The sequence below is a fragment of the Anarhichas minor genome, unplaced genomic scaffold (genome assembly GCF_050575085.1).
Source record: "Anarhichas minor isolate MPS153535 unplaced genomic scaffold, ASM5057508v1 ptg000027l, whole genome shotgun sequence".
Taxonomy (NCBI): Eukaryota; Metazoa; Chordata; class Actinopteri; order Perciformes; family Anarhichadidae; genus Anarhichas; species Anarhichas minor.
This window is the reverse complement of record NW_027466473.1, coordinates 8,344,001-8,350,000: the sequence shown is the minus strand read 5'-3', so window position 1 is coordinate 8,350,000 and position 6,000 is coordinate 8,344,001. Positions and strand designations below refer to the sequence as shown.

The following is a 6,000-nucleotide window of genomic DNA, read 5'->3' as shown; positions in this document are numbered from 1 at the left end:
GCCGCTGCCAGCCCTCCCGCTTCTCAAAAGTTGCGTGTGCGCGAGCAAGAAAAAGGCGGGAAGAGAGAGACATGAAGAAAACGCGGGGAAGGTGGTGGAGTAGGAGTAGGAGGAGTAGGAGGAGGAGGAGGAGGCGTGTATGAGTTGATGGCACTTCACACGGTGGCGCGTGTCCCGGCTTTGATACGGTGCGAGCGCGCCGTACGACTGGGGTTAGCATAAGGACGGCGCTCTGTTTTTGAAGGAGGAGGTTCACTGCGCTCCTCTGTCAGCAAGCTTTCGGTGAGGGGATTGTGTCTGGAGGAGAACCTTGAATATTTTGTAGGCCCCGAGTGTTTCTTGATACCTCCGGAGGCAGCTTCTTCTGTCTGCCTGCGTGTGAGCGATTGTGTCTCCCTGTGTTTGTGTACTCTGAGCGTGCGGGAACCGACTCCTTACGCACTACAAATGAGCAGCTGCCTTATCATCAATCCCGTCCTTTCACGCTTATGTGAACTTCATTATAACAGATACTAGTCAGAGGGATGCACGTGCACACTCACCACACACACACACACACGTGCACGCCCCCCCCCCCCCCCCCCCCCCCCTTTTCAAATTGCCACAGTTGAAGAGCAGTTGCGTCAAAAGGCAGCTGTCTCTCATCTCGCTTTATCTTCGTCATCTTTTTCCTCGCCGCTTCTCCCACTTCACACGTTTCTTTTATTCTTCTTCTTTTGCTCACTCTCCTGCGCTCTCCTCTCATTTTTATTTTTCCTACCAGTTCTCTTTCTCACCTTTACCTCTGTTGTTGCTCTACCTGCCTACCTCCAAAGAGAAATATTATTTTAGTTTTATTTTCATGTGGCATTTCTGGAGAGTTCACTTTTTTTTTAAATGCTGCATCAAAGGATCCATATCACAGGTTCTTCCCTGTCCACTAACCTGCAAAACCCACCCCCACCCCCACCCCCACCCAATCCATCAGACAGCAGCAGCCAGCCTCACCGTCTCCTGCCTCATTTCTCATAAATTAGTCGTACCTCTCACACACTTTCTCCTTTGTTTCTCGCTCTCGCTCATTCCATTCTCCCCATGCCCTCTCCCGTCTCTCTGTGGTCCTCACATTTAATTTTTCTTCCTACAAATGCCACACAGCAGTCCCTTAAGAAATGTCATTTCTGTCTTCTCCTTTTGTTCTGTAATTTCTCCGTGTCCCTCCTCCTATCTTGGGAATTCATTTATCGTTCGCTGTTCTCCTGTCCCCAGCTCTCTGATCTCTCTGTCTCAGTCTCCCTCTCTATGTCTGTCTCTCCGTCTTTGTCTCTGACACTCCTCCGCCCCATTTATCTCCCTCCTCCCTTCTTCTCTCCCTCTTACGCACAGGTAATTCAGTATAATTGGGAGATGGCGTATTGGCATGAATGTTGGTTGATGTATTTTTTGCCAAATCAAAGCATTGATAGTGACACAAAAGAAGACAAATTGGTAGAGTAAAGGTTCCAATCTCTAATAGGATTTCTTCTTCTTGTAAAGATATATATTTTTTGCCTCATGTGGATTTATCTTCATGAAAAATGAGGAATTATCAAGGTAGGATTTACGTCAAATTTACGAGGTTGATGTTTTTTGATTTTTATCATGAAGCTTTGTTGGATTGAACGCAACAAAAGGTCCAACATCTGTAGAAAGGCAACACCAGATAGCTTGCCATAGATCGAATCCATTTACACAACACCTGGAAACTAGTTCTCCCGTATAACGTCTGCTCATATTTAAACTTGCAGGCGGATTAATACCGGCCCAATCAGTATGGAAGATCCTTTTTTTTTTCTTTTTTTTACGTCATAGAGTTTGCATACCAGTGGTCAAGATTGCCAATTAGCATCTCCACCCACTTTGCATAGCCATCGAGCACGGGAAAAAAAGTAATTTTAACCCAGAACAATCGTCAGTTATTCCCCCCCCTCTGGTATTCGGGAGATAATCCTTGTCACAGAGAGACCCTCGGATCGAGCTTGGATGCTTTGGAGGAAATTGGTGAGATGTATCACAGAAATTCAATGCTTCAAATTTGATTCTGATTCTTCTGTGCGGGGCGAACCGTCACACGCTGCACACATGCTCCCCTGTGGCCGGAGAACCAATTTGTTAGGCCTGTGACATCAGACTAGCTGGCTTTATGAGAACGCACAGGTCTCAGCCCCGACGTTAACACACATTGGTCTGATTTGTGCCGACCAAATTTAGTTGTGTTGAGCTGATGGATTTGAATCCACGGTTTCATCATCGCGGTGTTTTTGATGTCGGATGCGCAGCAGCTGATTTTGTTTTTTTTAGAAAATCTGGTGCTCAGGGTTATTCAATAACAAGTCAATGTATCTGGAATTAGATGTGGATCAATAATGTAATGTTAGGGTCAGCTGGAACGAGACAAATTCTGCTCTGCATGCACTGCTGGCGGTCTTTCTTTAAAACTTAAATATGGCTCTACAGAACACTCAATGAAGCACATCAATATAATGCCTTCTCTCTCTCTCTCTTTCTCTCTCTCTCTCTCTCTCTCTCCTTCTCTCTCTCTTCCCCTCTCTCCCTCTCTCTGTTTCTGAGCCTGTTTTTGCCAAACCAGAAGTGACTCTTCCCCGGTGGATCCTCGGTGAAAAGATTCCACTCGAGAACAGTTCTCTGGCGTGCAGGCATGCAGGCACTTGTGTTCCATCAAAATGCTAATAATATCATCTGCAATATCCAGGGCAATATTATTGTAGTGCTAATTGGTGAAAGAAATTGTTGATGGGAGCACCTGCCCACCCCGCTACTCAATTATTTTTAATTACAATGGCTGTAATAAAAGGGAACAAATTGCGTAATGATCAATGTTTCCTCGGCGAGGTGACAGTTTTGCTCTTATTTGCTTTAGCGCGCCCGCGTGTGCCTCATTGAGATGGCAGGGAGATACTTGTGTTTGAGTCGAGCGGCTCTGAGTGAATGTGGGCCCTCCAGGGAGGGACCTCTCTCCCTCTCGGCTTCATGCAGCACGATTTATTCCTCACCCCACGCGTCTGTGGAAGTGGTCTTTGGGTGCTTCACGCGTGCCGATATGTGCCGCGTCGCCCCGCAGCTCCTCGTGGGTTTCACACTGCGAGAGGGTCGCCTCGTCATACATACGTGTGTGTGTGTGTGTGTGTGTGTGTGTGTGTGGAGGAAGAAGAGGGCGATTTCCGTGAAAACAAATGCAAATTGAGAAGTATGTCGCGCCGGGAAAAAAAATTGCGAAAGATTTGTTGTGAACCAAGTGGGCGGGAAAATCCCGAATTACGAAACAATCCCCGTCTTCCAAGTTATCAAATTAACTTTTTCTTAGCAGTGGCTGGTGAGAGGGGTAATTAATAGCTTCTTTTTGGGACTTCTTCCTGAGTATGTGTCAGGTTTTTTCCTGGCTGCCTTCAAAGTGATAATGCTCTCCGGCTGTTGCCCCCGGGGACTGCTCCATCTTATTAACTTGTCTTGGGAGACGGGGCTGCCATGCAGCCTGCTTTACCGCCTGCAGGGACGGAGAAGGACCACTAAGTCTTTTTTTTCCCCGCTGTCTTCTCCCGCTCCAAACACCCACCCCTCACTGTACGTCTTTGTATTCACATGTGGACCGGGGGAGTGGGGTGTGTGTGCGTGAACTCGCACGGCGTCTGAAGCGAGGAGGGAATAGTTAAGCAGTCGAGAGACGTTGATTAAATATGATCACTTAGTCTTTGTGATGGATCGTGTTTGACGACACAAAGTTGTCAGTGTGGCGTTAAAGAGGGCAGATCCACATCCAGCAGAGGCAGGTTTGGGAGTAAAGGAAATCTAACGCAGGGTACATTTCAGATGCCAGCGCTCTCTTCCTCCCTCATGTGCACCGTGTTCCTCACCGCGTGGAGTCATTTCGTTGTACGGTAAGATGAGGCCAGGGATCGCTGTGGCAGTGAAACCCGAGTTGGCAGCCTGCCGTGGCCGAATGGACGTAACTGATGGTGGAAAACCCCAAATTTTATGATGCCAGTGACAAAGAAACTGCATTGAATGTGAATCAGTCATGTTGCGGCTAATATCCCTAGTTGTGAGCGCAGAATAACATCAGACCAAGCATAACAGAATTTAGGGTCATTCGCAGCCGTCTCCACCCACAACGGCTGTCATCGAGATTGTATCGGTGATTTAGGTGGACGCATGGACGTACAGCAGGTCGGCCTGCAGACTGGGAAACTAGCGAGGCAGTGTAAGGTGCGGAGAACATGCACGGACAATGCAAGCCAATAACTTCGACAGGAGGACTTGGGCACTAAGATGTATCCAGATGTTGCTGATGTTTTTGGCGCACACACAGCGTGACGTATGGAATAGAGAACTATCCAAGACACCTGAACAAAAGCGTGTGAGAGACTGTCAAAACTCAGATTAGGTGGGACAAACATGACAGATGCGTACGTGTGTGTTTTGTACGCGCACACTCGGCACCTTATAGCCCCGAATGCCAAATTGTCCATTTACCTTCCTTTTCTTTTTTTTATCCTCCTCCAGACCGCATTAGTTTTAGTGCGTGGCAGTTTTTTTCATTGTGTTTTATATGGGCGTCTTTCATAGTGCCACTTCGAATAAGACACAGAATTGCGTGGTACTCAGGTTAAAGTAGCATTCTGGTGAGCCGGAGGAAGACAAATGGCAGGTGTCTGCAGCGCGGCCTGTTAATCCCCGCACATTAAGTCTGCCTGAAATGACACGCTGTATGGAAAGAGACCTGTCGCAGAACATTGGATTTAAAGCGGCGTAATGTAAAGCAAACCTCACTGCTGTTTACTTAATGTCTAGTTTGTATTCGCTGAGAAAATCAATCTTGGAAAGATTTACCAAAATGCAGACAAATTAGCCGGCATAAATTAGCCAGAGCATATTCATGATGCCCATCTCTCAGTGGAATGCGGCGCACGCTGCAGTGTCTTTACCGTTTAACTGCACGATCATAAATGTAATCATGTATTTAATCTTATAGTGTCTGACGGCGATAAACACTGCCTCTTAACCATTTTACAGTCCACGCCAATATGCAAGTACACGCCTAAATCTGAGTTTCAGCCCCGCATATTTCCGTGTGTTTTCGGTGAGCTTAACCTCAGTTTGAGCCTCTGAGCTCATTTTTCAAACCGCTCCTTATCCCGCGTGTGTTCAGCTTCTGTGTTATTGTCCTGTCTTTCATGTATCAATAGATGGATTATTATACATCCCTATTTGTAATTGGAGGGCAGGTTAGACAAGAGGATAATTAAAATAGTGTGTGTTGCTACTCCATCTACTTTCTGTGGTACTTTCTTGACGCGCGTGGCTCGCTGCGTTTTTCCCCCTGCCCTCCTTTGTCCTCCAAGTTAATGTTGTTGATGTGGCACTTACTGAGGACACACAGACTCGCTGACACACACACACACACACACACACACACACACACACACACACACGTGGTTGTGGAAGAACTTACTTATGCCAGAGTGGATACAGCAAATGTTTTACACTTATAATAAGCTAAGTTATAATGTTATTCAGGGTTTTGATTGATTTCAGGTGGTTCACATGATTTGAGTGAAGAAGCAAAGCGGGGCTGATTTGTCAATTGATGGAAAATGAATAATTATTTTGATAATCGGTTAATAGTATTGTTTTTTTATTTGAGCAAAAAGCCATGAAAAATAATGTGTTTCATCATTGTAGATTGAATAGTGTGTCTTGAATAAATCAATTATTTTAGATTATGAACCATAAACTCCATAAACTGTCCAAAAGCAACAGACTAACTTGTATGTTTAACCTGTCTTAACGAAGGCTAGCGATAACCACAAAAGGGTTATTCTCTTCCTCGGGTAAAGCTCCCGGCTGCAGCAGAGATCATGTTAGCGCTCACACAGAGGTCAGTATTGCACGGGCTGACGGGGGTTTAGGTTCCCAGCTGGCGAAGGCTGACCAAGACGAGGAATCGCAGCAACAGGAAAATTG

At 46.2% G+C, this 6,000-nt stretch overlaps 1 protein-coding gene across 10 annotated transcripts in view; it reads left to right on the top strand.

The window, feature by feature from the left end:
• msi2b (musashi RNA-binding protein 2b) overlaps nt 1–6,000 on the top strand; it is a 220,634-nt gene that overhangs the window by 134,453 nt on the left and 80,181 nt on the right. The gene's annotated exons all lie outside the window — the stretch shown is intronic.